The sequence below is a fragment of the Megalobrama amblycephala genome, linkage group LG23 (genome assembly GCF_018812025.1).
Source record: "Megalobrama amblycephala isolate DHTTF-2021 linkage group LG23, ASM1881202v1, whole genome shotgun sequence".
Taxonomy (NCBI): Eukaryota; Metazoa; Chordata; class Actinopteri; order Cypriniformes; family Xenocyprididae; genus Megalobrama; species Megalobrama amblycephala.
Window position 1 is genome coordinate 28,297,311 of NC_063066.1, and position 19,731 is coordinate 28,317,041.

Consider the following 19,731-nt stretch of genomic DNA (forward strand, 5'->3'; position numbering starts at 1 on the left):
TTTGTACAGGAGGGGATCTTCACTACAGATGCTTAATGTGTTTGTGGGCTTGTGTTTACATAGTGTGCGGGTTGGATAATGTGGAAACATTGAAAGATTCTACATTTTATTCTATGACCTTTTGTGCAAACAGTCTACATCATGACAAATCTAGGCACAGGTGATTTCCCATCATGCCTCACTGGTCAAGGTTAATTCAACAAGGAAATGAATACACAATCTTATCCTTTTCCACACCTGACTTTTGTTTTTCTATAACAGTAATGAGTTAAACATGTTACATACCCGCTATGAAGGGAGTCATCTGGTAAAGGGATAGTTCACCCAAAAAACGAAAATTTACTTACTGTCATGTTCCAAACCTGTATGACTTTCTTTCTTCTGTGGACCATGCCAGAAGATACTTGTCTTTTTCTTTATCACAATGTAAGTCAGTGGAGTCCAATGTTGTTTGGTTCTAATCTTTTTTCAAAATAATTTTCTTTTGAAACAGTGAGTAAATGACAACAGAAATTCATTTTTGGCTGAACTACCCCTTTAACATAGATACATTTTTTCAGGATTTTTTTAAAAATCTGTTCAAGTATACAATTAATTTTCAAGGAGATCTACACATTAAATTAGAAGTCACATGATGATTCTTTTCCCACAAGCATGCTTTCTAAATTTCCTGAGAATTTTCCTTTGAAATCTTGAGTCATGAATCATGGGGTGTGTGCATGCTGAAAAACACGAAGTGTGTGTCTGGTTATCGGTGCGTTCCAAACGGGATATATCGCCCTCCGAAGGGCACTTCGGAGTGAAAATAATCATGGCCGCCATATTGAAGGGTCGTTCCAAACCGAAGTGCTCAAAACTGGCCACTTCAAAGGGCCCTTTGGAATGAAGGATTTCGAAGGGAACAACTGATGGACACTTCTGGCCCCCATGATCCTTTGCACAGGGAAGTTTGACGTCACAGAATGGGTACAGGAGGCTAGGAGTTCGATTTTAACTATAAAGGTATGTATAATATTTTTATGTACTACTGTAATATTTATACGAGTTAGATTTGGTACATTATTATGGTCAAAACGACATTGTACTTCAACAAAAAAACTTTACAGCTCCCTTTATCAGTCCATTCAAATGTTTAAAATACATATATACAATATAGCCTACATGCGATAAACCTAAAATAAATAAATAAATAAACTAACGTTAAATAAAGGGCGCAGCTTGCACAATCTACTCCTCCTTGATTGTCTCGTTAAGATGACGCAGAAGTGCGTTCCAAAAAAAGAGTTTTTTTGACCCCTACACCCTTCATCCCTTCGAAGCTCTCACTCCGGAGGGTAAACCCTTTGAAGGGATTAGGGCATAGGGATGAGCCCTTCCGAATGGAACGCAGGGCTTGTGTACTGACTTGTTTGTTGTTTCCTGAACCATGTGCTGTGGTCATGTGACTTTTGTCACTCTTTTTGAAATGGACTGCATGGCTCCATATGAGTATGCATACACAACAATGGAGCACAGCGCAGGTTAGGGTTCATACCGCATATGTAAATAAACACACTAACACACACAGCATATTTGACTTTCAAAGGAATCTCGCAGAATGGGAATGTTTGAACACAAGAGATTTCCATACATTTATGATCAGCTTCAAATTAAGTTTGAGGGATCTCATATCAGCATGGCTGCTCAAAACAATTCCTATACATCTTTGTTCAAACTCATTCACCCATGAATGAAATCATATAGCAGTCACAGTAGTGTTAATGTTAAATGTTACGTTGCTATCAGCATCTTGCTGCTTGCATATTTACATAAATGTAAATGTATTTAACTTTTGGCCAAATAGTGGCCCTGAAACTCTGGAAACTCTGTTTTTGTTTTAAGAGAAAATGTGTGCTAGATATGTATGGTTATATGGATGAATCTCACAAAACCTGTCAGGGTAATATTTCACACCAAAATATTAAAAATGCTTTAATATTATTATTAATAGTAATAATTTAACATTTTTACATTTATTTTTATTACAATTAAGCACATTTTTCCTCTAAATATCATAATAAAAATGCTCATTCTCTGTATTGTGACTAAAAATCATTTAAATATTTTATTTAAATAATGATAAATATTCAAATTTACATCATGATAGTTGCCTACATTTATTCATTTTGCAGACACTTTTATCCAAAGTGACTTACAAGTAAGGAATACAACAAGCGTTTCATCGTGAAGAGGCAAATAGACACAAGAATTGCTCACAATACAAGTTTCAGACATTGCTTAGAGTAGCATAAGCTAGAATAGGGAGGGATTCAAGTAAGTGAAAACATGTTTTTTTTGATGAGGTTAAGTGCTCTCGAAAGAGATGAGTTTTCAGCTGTCTTTTGAATATTGCCAGGAATTCTGCATTCCAGATGAAGGCAGGGAGATCATTCCACCAGCAAGGAGCAGTGAACAAAAATGTTCTGGAGAGCGATTTTGTGCCTCTCTGTGATGGTACCACCAGCCTTCGCTCATTTAGTGATTGCAGGCTTCTGGTAGGGATGTAGACTCATAAGAGTGAGTGGAAGTATAGGATGGTTCTGAACCTGTGGTAGATCTGTAAGCAAGCGGCAATGCCTTGAACTTGATGTGAGCTGCAAGCGGCAGCCAGAGAGATGAAGAGAGGTGTGTATGGCGGGCCGGAAGGTCCAAAAATATGGCTACCGACTTGTCGCGGGAATTCACTATACAATTGCCATAGCCACTGAATTTACCACTGATAGGCCGGCGGTGCATCTGTATACACACTCTCCTCACGCAGCGAACGACTCACTTTCCGCAGCCGGCGACTCACTTTCCGCAGCCGATGACTCACTTTCCGCAGCCGGCGACTCACTTTCCTCACGCAGTAATTGACTCTCCTCACGTTTCTTTTCAAATACTGTGATGGTGCAATAACTAACTACATCTAGCAAAGTTCATCATTTTTTGTGTTGTAATTGTAATTTATTCTGAAGCAATATTCCCATCAGTGTTCTGTAAACTGTTGTTAAGATGTAAACTGTAAATCATCAGATTTGTATATGCCCCCTTAAAGGGATAGGTCAATCAAAAATAAAAATTCTGTCATCCTTGCCTTACTTTCTAGTTGTTCCGAAACTGTATGAGTTTCTTTCTTCTGTTGAACTAAAAATATATTTTTGAATGTCAGTAAACAAACAGCTGACTGTAGTGAGTGACTTTCATAGTAGGAAAAAAAAATACTATGGAAGTCACAGGTTACCATCAACTGTCTGGTTACTGACATTCTTCAAAATATCATCCTTTTTAGTTCAACAGAAGAAAGAAACCCATACAGGTTTGGAACAACTAGAGTGTAAGTCAATGACGACAGAATTATCATTTAGGTTTAACTATACCTTGAAATTGATTGTCATGGCAATTTTTTTTTTTTTTTTTTTTTTTTACCTTTATAAAAAGGTAATTTCCCCTAACCTTGGCTATCAATTTCATGTTAATTAGAATAACTCACTGTAGGGCTTTTACCATTATTTTTAGATACTAAAGATACATTTTTGATTTGCAGTTGTCACGCTTAAACACTGGTTCTGCAGATTTTTGACATTTCAAAATTGCATTGTTTTTGTAACACATTAGTTTAATGTATCTTTAGTTAAAGTTATATATTTTATCAACATTTGAACTTTGCAAAAAGGGAAATGTCACTTTTTCAGAATATTGTATATTAAAGATAATTTGTAAAATCCACAAAAGCTTTATAGATTTTTATTGTAAAGTTGTTAAACAGTGTTATTCATGCTTGTTTTGCACATTCATATTCAATTTTATACATGCATCTAAATGCCACTTCTGATGCAGATTTCCTCTGCCGTGGAAAAAATAATGGTAAAAGCCCTACAGTGTTATTCTAATTAGCCTAACATGAAATTGATAGCCAAGGCTAGGGGAAAATTACCTTTTTATAAAGGTAAAAAAAAAAAAAAAAAAAAAAAAGCCATGACAATCAATTTCAAGGGATAGTTAAACCTAAATGATAATTCTGTCATCATTGACTTACACTCTTGTTCCAAACCTATATGAGTTTCTCTCTTCTGTTGAGCTAAAAATGATAATATTTTGAAGAATGTCAGTAACCAGACAGTTGATGGTAACCAGTGACTTCCATAGTAATTTTTTTTTTCCATATAGTATATGAAAGTCACTCGCAGTCAGCTGTCTGTTTACTGACATTCAAAATATATTTTTAGTTCAACAGAAGAAAGAAACCCATACAGGTTCGGAACAACTAGAACGTAAGGCAAGGATGACAGAATTTTTATTTTTGATTGACCTATCCCTTTAAGGGAGCATAAACAAATCTGATGGTTTACATCTTAACAACAGTTTACAGAACACTGATGGGAATATTGCTTCAGAATAAATTACAATTACAACACAAAAAAATGATAAACTTTACTAGATGTAGTTAGTTATTGCACCATCACAGTATTTGAAAAGAAACGTGAGGAGAGTCAATTGCTGCGTGAGTCGCCGGCTGCGGAAAGTGAGTCACGGCTGCGTGAGGAAAGTGAGTCGCCAGCTGAGGAGAGTCAGTGGTCAGCTGCGTGAGGAAAGTGATTCGTCCGCTGCGTGAGGAGAGTCAGCTGCATGAGGAAAGTGAGTCGTTCGCTGCGTGAGGAGAGTGTGTATACAGATGCACCGCTGGCCTATCAGTGGTAAATTCATTGGCTACTGGCAATTGTATGGTGAATTCCCGCGACAAGTCGGTAGCCATATTTTTGGACCTTCCGGCCCGCCATAGGTGTGACGTGGGCCGTTTTGGGCTCATTAAAGACAAGACATGCTGCAGCATTCTGAATCATTTGTAGAGGTTTGATTGCGCATGATGGCATTCCAGCCAGAAGAGCATTGCAGTAATCAAGCCTAGAAATGACTAGGGCCTGGATGATGTAGTAGATTTAAAAACATTGAATTGCAGTATTTGTTTCCTGCAGATTGCTTTGTGAATCTAATGAGAATCACAGATCCATTATAATGTTGTGAACTTACTTGGTTATCATGAAAATTATGTTGTGATGGTGCTGGTTCAGCAGTTATATCTGTACAACAGTTCACAGAGAGCCTGTATCATGAGACAGCGAGTGATATTGTTGTGAAACAACTGCTGCTCGGGAGTCAGAGGAATGGTAGATGTTCAGAAAATGTGATCTGTTTGCCTCAAAGTCAACAGTATTTGTTCTTTGGTGAGGCACCCAGACACAGATTGTTTTAGTTTCATGTAGAGGTACAATGTCTGGTATTTTCCCACTGTCAGGGAAATTTAATTTCTTTCCTCGCTTAGATTGAGATCTGGCCTGACCTGCAGTGAAAACATAAATGTCAGAATGTGGCATAGGATGGTTTCTGGGTCAAATCCTTATCAGGGTTCTGTGGAGGAGGATAAATATATTGGTCTGTCTAAATTCAGATATGAATGGGTTAGTCTAGGGGTTAAACATCTGGGCTGGCAACTAAAATATTGTAGGTTTGAACCCTACAAAGGACCTTCACCATTGTCCAAAAGCATGTTATCTCAGATTGTCTTGGGGGACTGTCTCTGTAATAATTAATAATTGGTAAAAGTGTTATCCAAATGCCTAATTAGTATTTAGAAATGCAAATGTTAAATGTAGGGCAATTTGTGTTTAGTTGCAATATAATTCCCACTCTATCAATAATTTATAGTTGGTGCAATATACAGTTACAGTTTCTACAGTATATGGCCATAGTGTAATTCACTAATGAATAATGCCCCCTTGTGGTGCATGAGATTTTAGTTTTAGTTGGAAGCAGGCAAGTAATATTTTTCTTACCAACTGTACATTATTACAGATTGGCAGCAAGATAAAAGTCATTTTAAAAACTAAAAGATTCATGTAGTTGCAGAGTACTCATGCATTTAAATGTCCTTATTGTTTTGATGATTAGATTTATGTACAATAGAATATTTTTAGTTCTGTGTGTGATTCGCACACCAAACTGTTTGCCACTGTTGATGTGAACTATAAACATTTGTCTCTTATCTGAATTATCACTCTTTGCCTCGAGTGTGATTGGCATGTTTGTTTTTGCACCTGGATGTTCTGCTCTGTAAGGTGCTAACATATGCTAACATAGAAACTCTCTACTCATTTCTGAAGAGACTCGACTTGAGTTTGATTATAAATTAAATTAATTATGGTTCATCACTGAGCTCATAAATAAAGCCAAACAATGCAGGACTGTCAAGCTTCACCGTCAACCCTTTTGTGTCTTAGGTCAGAGGGTAATACAACTAACTATTATTTCAAATGATCATTTCAATGTCTAAAAATGAAGCTTAAGTCTCTAGTGTGTGTTGTTACAGTGACGGTCACTTCCTGTCAAGCTTATGTTGGGTCTCTAACTGGACTGCTGAAGAAATTTACAAGGTATACATTTTATCAGTTCATGCATTCACCTAGGAATCAAACCTATAACCTTGGTGTTTGCTTGTTAGCGCCAAACTCTACTGCTTGAGCTACAGTAATTATCCACCAAATATTATCATCATTTTATCTTCTTTATAATTATGTCAGTGGTTCCCAAACTTTTTAGAGTGGAGTACCCCCTGAGGCATTTAGCATCCTTCTGTGTACCCCCTCTCGTCCACTTAGACTACACTCACACCTTTTCCATAAGGGACAATGTTTGCCACCTTAAATTGATTTCCCAGTGCATTTTTACCTCTATACCTTTGTGAAATAAATTGTTTAAAAAAATATGCATAGAGAAATATGCAATGATGGTAAAAAAACAAAAGTGATAATTTTAAATATTAAACGAAAACCGCCAGTAGGTGGAGTAAGTTACTGTCTTTATGAGTGAGTCAGCGAGTCATTCATTCATTCATTCATTCATTCAGTAACAAAGCAAGTGGCTGTATTCATGAATGGGCCATTGAATCAGTGACGCTCATGATTTGTTCAAAGCTGCAGATTTGTTCACAAAACACTGTGTGTGGCTTGGAGACCAAAGACTTTATACAGTCTTAAAGGGACTTTGTTGAGATGAATGAGAGTTACGTTTCTAACTGCGAGTTCTGGATGACCACCACAGGCAGTGCTTCACTCTGGATATTATCTCTCGTTGCAAATGCACAGGTCCCTTAGTAGGGATGCATGGCATACCGGTACTGGGAAAATACCGGTATATATTTTATGTCAAACGGTACGATATCATGATTTTGCTAATTTCGGTATATGCTGCTGTTCCGAAGTTCACCGCTAGGTAGTAGTGTGCTACACAAACTAACGTAAACCGGCAAATGTGACAACATTGAGGAACAAAATGGATAAAGCTGTTGAATCTCACTCAACATGCCCAAAACAAATGAATAATGAGAGAAGAAGACATGTAATTTGGAATTTGAAAAACTGATGAAAACCAAGCATCTGTCACTTGCTCATTCTGACTTTTCAAGATCGACAGGTTAGTGCGTCATTCAAATGATCTAATTTAGACATTTATTTTCTTTTAACACTGATTAACGCACATACATGAGATCATATTGTTTAGATAACACGAAAGCTCCAGCATGCGTTTGTATGATGTTTATTTCTCATAATATTTGCACTTAAGTTTAGGTAGTTCTAACAGTAATTGCAGGTACAGAGATGCTAGTTACAGAAATTAAATAAAGTAATCAAATGTAAAATAACACTAGATAGCCACTGTTAATACATTAAATAGGTAAATCCTTATGATTAATTTGAAGTTATTTAGTAACAGACAGCAGCATGTATTTTTGGCTTCACAGATTCGATATTGGCTATTATTATACATGCGATGACGTATACAATTAAATTATTTAAATGCACTTAAGACTGTGGTTATTTGAATACTCATTAAGACGGACATTTTGACAATTTTGTGTGAATTTGACTGTTTAAGGTAAAACATCTCAATTTGGAATGCGCAAACTCTATACAGGTGGCTTGTGTGCGTGTTGTTTGTTGGTATAAGTGCAAAGAAACCATCTCTCAAAGAGCCAAAATGTAGACACTGTATGGTATCGATTTAATATCAATATATCGGTATTAGATTGTGGTACTGTACCAAAGCCAAAATTGTGGTATCGAGCCATCCCTAGTCTCTCGTGACCAGGATGACTCAGGGTGCTCCCCTATTTAACCCTGTGACTTCCTGCAGACTGTCACTATGGAATCTTCTCGCTCCAACTCAGAGAGACAGAAAGCTCTGGCAGTCATCCAGAACTCATAGTACAGCAGTTACATAAGTAACTCTCATTCTTAAGGCCCCGGTATACTTCAAATGAAATTGAAGAATGAACTGATGTGACGTCATTTCGGAAAAAAATCAGGCCAAAACGAAGTTTTGGAAAAGTTTGCTCCAGCTGCAAAACACTTTCGTACTACCATTGGTTAGTGACAATAACGTAATAGGAAGTGTGCGCAGATTGGAGTGTTAATTTGCAGAGCTCGTGCTAACATACCAATGTTGTTATATCAGACGCTTTTCTGCTTTCTATAAAAAATGCTTGCTGTTTTCTCATTTTTGTTCTGTTTATTTTGTTATTGAGAAGAAAGTGCACGATACATATTTACTTATTCATCTAAACGTCGATATCAGCAGTGTGGGTGGTGTCAGATGTTCGATTACAGTATATCACTGGTCACGTATTTCAAACTTCTTTTTACCCCTAAACGAAGAACGAAAAAGAACTTTGTTTGAAGTATACCAAAGCCTTTAAGGTAGAAGCTGACCTATTATTTTCTAACAGTGACTGCAGAAAACATAAAACCAGGGGAACAGGGCAGTGCTCTGGGGCCACTACATGCTCTCTGCACCAATCAGTGAAGAGCTTCCATCGATAGGCATAAGCACTCCTGGTAGAAGGCACTCTAGAGTTCAATATGGTTTCTGCACCTCACGATCGCAGACTCTAAAAAGTGGTTCTGACCCTTTAGAGGCCAAACACAGAGCTGCAAGCGGTCAGGATTTCGGTGCCAAATCTGACCCTCCAACTGGTGGAGGAGATCCATTCTCTGGGGAAGGCTCCAAGGATCTCCCTCTAGGAGCTTGTATAGTATTGGAAACCAAGGTCTCCCCGGCCAGGTCGGCGCTACTAGCAGCAGCCTGTGGTGTCCTTGAAGGACCCCGTGAACAGTCACCAAGATCAACGGTATCGGGGGAAAGGCATAGAGTAACCAATCTGGACAGGCGTAGGCTAGAGCATTCTGCCCCAGCAAACTGGATTCCTCCACTAGTGACAAGCAGAGACGGCAATAGGTCGATGTTGCTGAGGCAAAAACTGCTACCAAACCGCTGTCATATCATCTCTGCCACCTCTGGGTTGAGCCTCCACTCACCCGATAGAGATCTGTGGTGAAACAAGAAATCTGCCACCACGTTTGACCCCCCTGGAATGTGCATTGCTCTGATGCTTGCAAACTGAGGGAAGGCTCAAGTCAGCAGTTCCTGTGATACCTGAAGGGATTGCCTGGACCTCGTTCCCCCTTGATGGTTGATGTGATAAACCACTGATGTGTTGTCGGACCTGACGAGAATGTGCCTGCCCTTCAAAAATGATGCAAAGTGCTTCAGTGCCAGCTGTACTGCTTGAAGTTCCAGGGTATTTATACTCACCCTTTTCCTGAGGGTTCCATTGTCTTTTGACTGCTCTGTGTTACCAGACTGCCCCCCAGCCTGTAAGAGACACGTAGTTATGGATCTCCCTTCAAGAGGGAATCGCACCTATTGTAACCCCCTTGGTCAGATACGACCTCCTCCTCTATGACTTTAAGGCCAGAGGGCATTGTTCTGTAACCTTGATCAACCTGTGGGATTCAATTGGAGACTGTTCACCCATCTCTGAAAGGGACGCAGTGAAAGAAGGCCTAACAGTATGACAGCAACTGCTGCTGCCAACATACCCATGAGCCTGAGGATGCACCTGAATGGAAGTCTGGCCTGCCTTCGAAAACGTTGAAGGAGGAACAGTATATTGTCCACCCGCTGTGCTGATGGCAAGGCTTTCATTAGTCGTGAGTCCAGCATTACACCTATGAACCCCACAGACTGACTTGGGGTTAGCCGACTTTTGCTGAAATTCATAGAAAGGCCCAGTCGAGTAATATGTAAGAGCAGCTGTGTGATTTCTAGCTGTGTGCCTGCTCCTGAAAGTGTGAGCAAAAGCACACGGAAGCACTTGTAGTCCTGTGGCTTGGATTGGAGCCAGGGCCACCGCCATGCACCTGGTGAAGACTCGTGGGGATAGAGAAAGGCCGAACGAGAGGACACAGAACTTATAGACCTGGTCCTGAAATGCAAAGCTTAGGAATGGACCTGTATTGTGGAGCAATTGGAATATGAAAGTAAGCATCCTTTAAGTCTACTGTGGTGAACCAGTGCTGCTGCCTGACCTCCTGGAGAACATCAGTTATGCGCAACATGCGAAATGTTCAGGAACTTGTTTAGGCTGCAATGGTCGATTATGAACCTTACACCCCTGTCTTTCTTTGGAATTATTAAGTATATAGAGAAGAACCCACCGAGCCATTCTGACCATTCTACCGGTTTGATGGCACCCTTCTGTAGGAGTTATGCTATTTCTTGCTTTAGGGAAAGTGAACTGTTGGGGTCTGAGACTATGGTCATCTTGACCCCCTTGAAAGTAGGTGTCCGCCGTTGGTACAGCAGTTTGTACTCTTGAGTTAGTGTTGCTATAACCCATGGGTCGGAGGGTGTTGTTTTCCAGTAACTGAGCTGCTAATGAGTAAAACGTCCGGTGGCCAGCTGCAGACCTTCAGGTCCTGCATCCCTGGCCTTTAACATCCCTTGGGGGCCTTTGGCCAGGCACTCTGTCCCTTGGGGCCTGAAATACTTGCTAATTGAGATGGTGGAACTCTCCTCAGGTCAGTAAACTGCTGCCTGGTTTGATTCACCTGGACACTTCGCTCCAGTGTCTGCTGTGCAGCTGGCCCAAAGAGCTGCCCAGGATTTACTGAAAGGTCCCTTAGTGTTCTCCTACATGCCTCAGACAGAGGTGATTGTGCAAGTTAGATTTGGCGGCATGTCTGTGTGAGCGTTGACATAAGCCTGCCCAGCTCTCTTGTCATGAATGCCATTTAAGTTTAAAGGATCATTTCTTGATGATTGAAGGGACTGAGACAGGGCCAACATGAGATGGGAGAGAGAATTGCCAGTGTGACCCATTCGTGCTGCTGTGTGTTATATGCCTAAATGAGGAGGTCATCTGTAATCTAGCATTGTGGCCAGGGGCAACGAACATTAGGCCTCACGACCTCCTCTGGGGAGAGAATAAAAGAGGCAATAATTGGATCTACTTTAGGCATTTGACCCAAGCCAGCATCCTGCATCGCAGCAAAGTCCCTTTCAAGGAAAGTCTGTTCACTCAGCGGCCATATTTGCAATGCCTCCGGGCAGCTATTTCGGGCATTCAAGACCAAGTCCTATCTAGTCCTGAAATCTCAAAAACTGCTTGGCGAAGCACAATTTTAAATCACAATTAAATAACATATTTAAAACCATCAACAACATCTGATATGAGCTGTCCCATAAATGCTGTTTCATATGCTCAAATAGCATTAAAAAGCTTATTTTTTTCAGGCTAGATAAGCCAGTGTGCATGTGCAGTCCTAAGAGTCTCAGGTTTCTATGGGAGACGGAACCTCTAACGGCAGCTGCAGTGACGCAATGACTTTATCAATCAGCGATTGCCTCATTTACTTAGGCGGGACATATTCCGCCATATTGCGTGTTGCACTTTCTATATCTATAGTCTTTGATCGCAGCCAATGCTCTGCTTGCACTAGTGGGATGTGTAAGAGACCTAGGGTTAGCCCAGCATCTTTGCAACTCCTCAATATAATGTTTCGATGGTGAACCTCTGAAAAAAGCACTAGAAGTGACAGGGCACCCACCAACAGGGCAGTGTCAAGACTCCATAGTAGGGGCTTCGACTGAAGATACTAGTTTCTCACCCAGTTGCAAATTTATAAGCAGAGACTTAATCTGAGCAAACTCAGCAGTCAACACATCCACTTTCTTGACTAAGGGGTCTTCCTTGGGTCTCTTGCTAGCAGAAGCACTGGTTGATTCAGAATTTCTATGTTTAGGCATTGCTTTACTCAACGGAGGTGGTGTTCTTCCACCACAGCTATCCTAAAAGCTATCCTCCTCTCCCAAGACTTCACAAGACAGGCATTTTCTGTGAGGCCCTGTTTCAGGTGATCCTGGCTTAAACAGGAAGGGCAGCAGTCATGTCCATCGTCAGTCTGGAGAATGGCCATGCACAATGCACAAGTATGAGATATTCTTTCCATTCTGGCGAGATTAAAATATTTAATTGCATGATTGTCATGAGTTAACTCATGATTAATCACAACTTAATCGCACATTTTTATCTGTAATCTTTACATTTTTTCCATAACAAAACATAGAAAGCTTAGCCAAACAGCTGATCATTGATGTACAGGGCAGGTTTTTATTTCTCATCTCCATAAATATATTTAGTAGTAGAGCTAATGCAAGGGCTAGAAATCAATTGGGGTTTTCCTTTGCTGAAACTTCCTCGGTGTGGAGAGTGCAGTTCATGGTTGCGTAGCAACGACAGGAGCGCAAGCACTTTGGAAAGAAGGAGAAAGTGGCGCGTCTGCGCCTTCCACACATTTTAAGATGTGACGAGAACGGCCCCTATCTTTAGTGAAGAGGTGCGGCGAGCCACTTCTGTGATGCTTCTGAAACGTGCCGCGGCACAGCTGGTATAAACACAAGCATTGGCTAGAGTGGCCACAAATGACTCCAGTGGCCACGTCAGAGTTGTAATGAGCCACAGACGCGTGCAGTGTAAATAAGGGGTCATCCTTTGCTGAAACTTTCTCGTCACCGTGGAGAGCGCAGTTCATGGTTGCATAGCAATGACAGACGCCACGGGAGTGCAAGCACTTTGGAAAGAAGGAGAAAGCAGCGCGTTTTGCCGCAACATTTGCCGTGAACAGCCCCTATGGCTGCATCTTCATTTCTCCAACTACGGGCTAGGCCACGGATCATACAGAAAATGCGCGCTGCATTAATCGTTAATTAAATGAGTGCCGTTAAAATGAATTTGCGTTAATGCTTTAATTTTGACAGCCCTAATATATGTATATATATTATATATACATATATTAGGTATATATAATATATATATATATATATATATATATATATATATATATATATAACCTATATACACATGTATGTATACAAAGGAACAACTTTAATTGCTTCCACAATATTAACTACTGTTACTAGAACAAGCACCCAGCAGAGTATTGCACTTATTGTGGCACAGATACCGATACAGAACGCACATAGTCCTAGCGCGGTCTAAACTACAGCAGTAAATTATTATAGCACTATATGGCAGTACCACAGAGCAAAAACACTCTGTCTAGCGACCAAAACATTGCCGGGAAAATTTGAATGAACCCCAAGCATATATGTAAACAAACTTACCAGCAGAGCTGTTGTTTCTGGTTGTCAGCTGCTTTTTTTTTTTCAAATGAATGAGATTCCAACTGAATCCGCTGCAGAGATGCGCATTCGCGAAACACCAACAAATGGTTTTGTTGCAAAGGTGTGAAGAACGGATTCCAAAAGTGTATTTTTTATTTTATTTATTTTTATTATTTTTTATAATATTCAACGACCTGCAATGTGTGATAAATAGAGGAGCACCCCGAGTCATCCTGGTCACTAGGGACTTTGTTGGTATGATGCTGCGTTCACGCCACCTTGTATTTACCGGAATCTTCAGATGACAACACGTGACATTATATTCGGAGCTGTTCACGTCCTTTGACTGGGAATTATGCGTTTCTATGGCACCACTATCAACACCTAAAGGAATCTACAGCGATCAGGTGGTACAGCGGCCAGGTGGTACATGTGGGAGCTTTCAGAAAACTCCCAGCTTACACGCTGTAATTACTAGCTCTATGAGGACGTGAACACTTTTTATGAGCCAGAATCTCGTAGTTGAATTACAATATGGCGTGAACGCACCTAAACTCGACCTGTGCATTTGCAATGAGAGATAATATGAAGCACTGCCTCTGGCAGTCAAGAAGAACGAAATAGAACAATAGTTCTGCTGTGGCATTCGTTGGAACTATTATTTTGTTGCAAAATAGAGCAAACAATACTGATTTTGTTTAAAATGTACAGCACGTCAAGTCAAGTCACCTTTATTTATATAGTGCTTTTTACATTGCAGATTGTGTCAAAGCAGCTTTACAGTGATAACTGATATATAATTTTGGCTGCACAGCAGCTCTTAAAGAAAATGGTGTCAATGGAGGCAGATCAAAGCACTGTTGAATATCAAATGTCAAGTCAAATGTCAAGTGTCCCCAACTAAGCAAGCCAAAAGGCGACAGTGGCAAGGAACCGAAACTCCAAGAGGTGACATCAGGTGGCAAACAGGTGGCAAACAGGTGTTAAAATGGAGAAAAAAAACTTGGTAGAAGCCAGTCTTAGTCAGGGGGCCAGTTCTCCTCTGGCGAACAGTGCTTTGTTACGATTCAGGTAGCTATCATAAGTCCGATGGGATCGCAACATTCAAAGTATTTATTCCAGTTCCATCCAGTTGAGGATCGTATTCATCACACCGGTATGGACGGTTTGTTGAGGAACTGTGCCACTGGCTGTCGTGTCGATGAGGCTTTCACAGTGGATGATCTAGTTGACTCAATCTCTGTTGATACTTCAGGGCTGCGTTGTGGTCATGTCAAGGCGCAGATCCTTGATCTCACCTGGATACGGCCCAGATCCGGTTGACTATGGTAAACCTCGGGATAAAAAGAGAGACTAATATTAGCGTAGATGCCATTCTTCTTCTGATGTAACGAGTACATCTAGTGTTATAGGAATTGTTCCTGGTTCCGGCTGACCTAATTTATGCAGCCTAACAATCCTTTAATGGATTTGAAAGTATAAATTCATAATGTGTTATGTGTATGCCAGGTTAAAGAGATGCGTTTTTATTCTAGATTTAAACTGACAGAGTGTGTCTGCTTCCCGAACAATGCTAGGATGATTGTTCCAGAGTTTAGGTGCCAAAGAGGAGAAGGATCTACCACCTGCGGTTGATTTTGATATTCTAGGTATTATCAGCTGGCCTGAATTCTGAGATCGCAATAGACGTGAAGGACTATAATGCTTTAAGAGCTTGCTCAGGTACTGGGGAGCTAAACCATTTAGTGCTTTGTAAGTAATTAGCAAGATTTTAAAATCTATACAATGTTTAACAGGAAGCCAATGCAGTGCTGACAGAACTGGGCTAATATGGTCATACTTCCTAGTTCTAGTAAGAACTCTAGCTGCTGCATTTTGTACGAGCTGTAGTTTATTTATCAGGCGAGCAGAACAACCACCCAGTAAAGCGTTACAGTAATCTATATTCTAGGTTATTATGTGAGGAAGTTTTTGGTCGAAAAATTAGAATCTCTGTTTTTTTCTTAATTTAGTAGTAAGAAATTACTGGTCATCCAAATTTTTATATCAGCTATGCATTCCATTAATTTTGTGAATTGGTAAGTTTCATCAGGGCGTGAAGAAATATGGAGCTGAGTATCATTGTTACAACCTCGCCTTCCTGGACTCAAGTTCCCATGATCTTCTTTGTCTGCACACCTGAACTCACTTCCCTCATTCAGTCTTCGCGCCATTTCCCCGGATTCCCTGCACCTGTTGTCCTCGTCAGCACTCCCTTTAAGTTGGACTCACTCCTTGCACTCCTTTGTCGGTTCTATTGTTTGATTTGATGTGTTGTGCTAACGTTATACTCCTTAGTGTGAATAAAGCCCTATATTTGTAGATTTCCGTATTCGCCTCATCTCTACAGCAACACATTGTGACAATCATCAGCGTAACAGTGAAAACTAATACCATGCTTCCTAATGTTATCTCCCAAGGGTAGCATGTACAGAGTGAAAAGCAATGGTCCTAGTACTGAGCCTTGCGGTATGCGGTATGACATCGCTTCGTTTACTACTATGAACTGATAACGGTCAGGTAAGTATGATTTGAACCATGACAATGCAATTCCACTAATGCCAACATAATTTTCGAGTCTATTTAAAAGAATGTTGTGATCGATAGTGTCAAATGCAGCACTAAGATCCAGTAATACTAATAGAGAGATACAACCACGATCTGATAAGAGCAAATCATTAGTAACTCTAATGAGAGCAGTCTCAGTACTATGGTACGGTCTAAATCCTGACTGGAAATCCTCACAGATATGATTTCTTTCTAAAAAGGAACATAGTTGTGATGATACTGTCTTTTCTAGTATTTTTGACAGAAAAGTGAGATTTGAGATCGTCCTGTAATTGACTAATTCTCTAGGATCAAGTTGTGGTTTTTTAATAAGAGGTTTAATAATAGCCAGCTTAAAACTTTTTGGTACGTATCCTAGTGATAAAGATGAATTAACGATATTAAGAGGATCTATGAAGCATCTCTTTCAATGGCTTAGTCAGTATAGGGTCTAACATACATGTTGTTGATTTTGATGATTTAACAAGTTTAGACAATTCTTCCTCTCCTAAAGCAGTGAATGAATTTAATTTTTCCTCAGGGACACTACAATGCACTATCTGATGCGATACTGTAATAGATGGTTGCATGGTTATAATTTTCTCTCTAATATTGTCAATCTTGCAAGTAAAGAAGTTCATGAAGTCATTACTGCTGTGCTGTTTGGAAACATCAGAGGTTAAAGCTTTATTTCTTGTTAATTTAGCCACTGTATCAAACAAATACCTAGGGTTGTGTTTATTTTCTTCTAAAAGATTTGAAAAATAGGCAGATCTAGCAGTTTTTAAGGCCTTTCTGTACTCAATCATTCTCTCTCTCCACAAAATGCAAAAAAATTTCTAGTTTTGTTTTCTTCCATCCGCGCTCCATTTTTCTGGCAGCTCCCTTTAGGGCCCGAGTGTGCTTGTTGTACCACGGCGTTGGATTAAGTTCCTTAATCTTTTTTAAGCGCAAAGGAGCAACTGAGTCTAATGTGCTGGAAAAGACAGAGGATATAGTTTCTGTTGCAACATCGAGGTCTTCTAAGCTGTCTGGTATGCTAAGGCGATGAAACTGATCAGGAAGATTATTTATAAAGCAATCTTTAATGGTAGAAGTGATGGTTCTACCATATTTATGGCAGGGAGGCAGTTTTGCAGCCTTGACTAAATGTAGTATACACGAGACTAGATAGTGATCTTGTCACTCTGCTGCAGAATTTCAACGGCATCAATATTGATTCCATGTGACAATATTAGATCTAAAGTATGATTACGACAATGAGTGGGTCCTGACACATGTTGTCTAACTCAATTGAGTTTAGAATGTCTGTAAATGCCAATCCCAATGCATCTTTTTCATTATCTACATGGATATTAAAATCACCAACAACAAGGACTTTATCTACAGCTAGTACTAACTCCGATAGAAAATTAGCAAATTCTTTGATAAAGTCTGTATGGTGTCCTGGTGGCCTGTATACAGAAGCCAGCACAGATGTCAACTTACAATAATACTTACAACTTACTTTATAAATTACAGCAACACTTCCTCCTTTGCCTTTCTGACAAGATTTGTGTCGATAATCGTAACCTTGAGGGCTAGACTCATTTAAAGTAATGTAATCGTCCGGTTTTAGTCAAGTTTCTATCAAACACAGCACATCTAGATTATTGTCTGTGATAATATCATTTACAATAAGTGCTTTTGAAGAAAGGGATCTAATATTTAACAACCCAAGCTTTATCATTTGTTTATCAGTATTATCTCTTTTTACCCTTAAATGGGTTTGGAAGTTTTTTTGTTTTTACTAGTTCAGGGTACAGACACAGTCTCTATGTGATAATATCTAGGTGTAAGAGTTTCTATGTGTTGGGAATTATCTGACTTCTGTTACATGAGGCAGCTAGCAGACGGTCGGTTTAGCCAGTCTGTCTGCTTCCTGACCTGGGCTGTAGTTTGTCATGTTTCAGCTCTAAGACTATGTGCCATATTACTAGAGACAAGAGCAGCACCATCCTGGGAGGGATGAATACCATCTCTTTTCAACAGGTCAGGTCTGCTCCAAAAACTTTTCCAATTGTCTATGAAACCTATATTATTCTGTGGACACCACTTAGACAGCCAGCCATTGAGTGATGATAATCTGCTAACTATCTCATCACTCCGATGAACAGGAAGGGGACCAGAGCAAATTACTTTTTCTGACATTGTACTTGCAAGTTCACACACCTCTTTAATGTTAATTTTAGTGATCTCCGACTGGCAAAGTCGAACATTATTAGTGCCGACATGAATTATAATTTTAATAGTATTTACGATTAGCATTAACCAGCACTTTTAAATTTGCTTTGATGTCAGGTGCTCTGGCTCCCGGCATGTGACTATGGTGGCTGGTGTCTCTATTTTCACGTTCCGTGTAATAGAATCGCCAATAACTAGGGCACTTTCAACAGGATTCTCAGTGGATGCGTCACTGAGTGGGGAGAACCTGTTTGATGTTCTTATTGTAACGGAAGAGTGTTTTTTTTCCCTGGCTAGGCCGCCTCATCGTTACCCAGTTGCCCTGCTGCGCAGGCTCTACAGCTGAAACTGAACAATGTACAGAGTTCACTAAGCTAGTTGCATCCAAAACAGTATCTGAAGCCCTTGCATTCTTACTATCCTTGATTAAGGTTTGGATGCGTGTCTCTAATTCTGAGATTTTCTCTGTCAGCCTGACTATTTCCCTACATTTATGACATGTAAATCCCTCGTCGCTGACAGAGAAAGCTATACTGAACATGTGACAAACAGAACATGATATAATACTAGGAGATGATGACATGACTCACCGTGTTTGTAGATTGATCTGACTTACCACAGCTGATTGATGAACTTGTAGAAAAAGAAAAAGGAGCGCGCAAGAGACTGATGACAAGTTGACAAGCTAGCGAGATGCAAACGCATTGTAATAGCAATTCAGATTAAAAGATTAAAAAGCACATAATATTACTCTTCTGTTTGTTGAACTGTTGTATAAAATCAATGTCACATTTGCGATCATGTGAATATTTAAGAAAAATGCATTATTGCTTGTATAATATCAACATTAAAAACAAGAACTCACACAGGGTATGTTTTTGTATCGAAGAAAGTTTGAGTTTTAAATCAATCTCAATGCACAATCTTTGTATAGGCTATTTGTTCTTTGTACTACTAAATCCCTTTAGGGTTAAATTCCCGCCAATAGTATTGCGGTCACAGATTAAAAAAATAAGCGTGAATCGAAAATTTAAATTTAACTTAAAAAATAATGCAAAATTATCAGAATTAAAAAAAAATAACAAGCATGAATCAAAACTTTAAACACATTAAAAATTATATTGCACAAATCTTAAACTTGTGTTTGTGTTCTTAAAAGTTGTTTTCTTTGCATTTATTACTCTGTACTTTGTGCTCTCTTACATTTTCTGCTCCTATTTTACTCTTTTGTACGCTTGTGCTGTTTTTCTCTTTGCTCTTCTTTCCATGTTCCGCTCTTGCTTTTCCAAATGTTGCAGTTCATGTAAATTAGGCCGGGCTTAAGCATCACCATTGGTCCAATAGTTCTAAATTGACAGCTCCTCCTCTAGCCAATCAATTGAA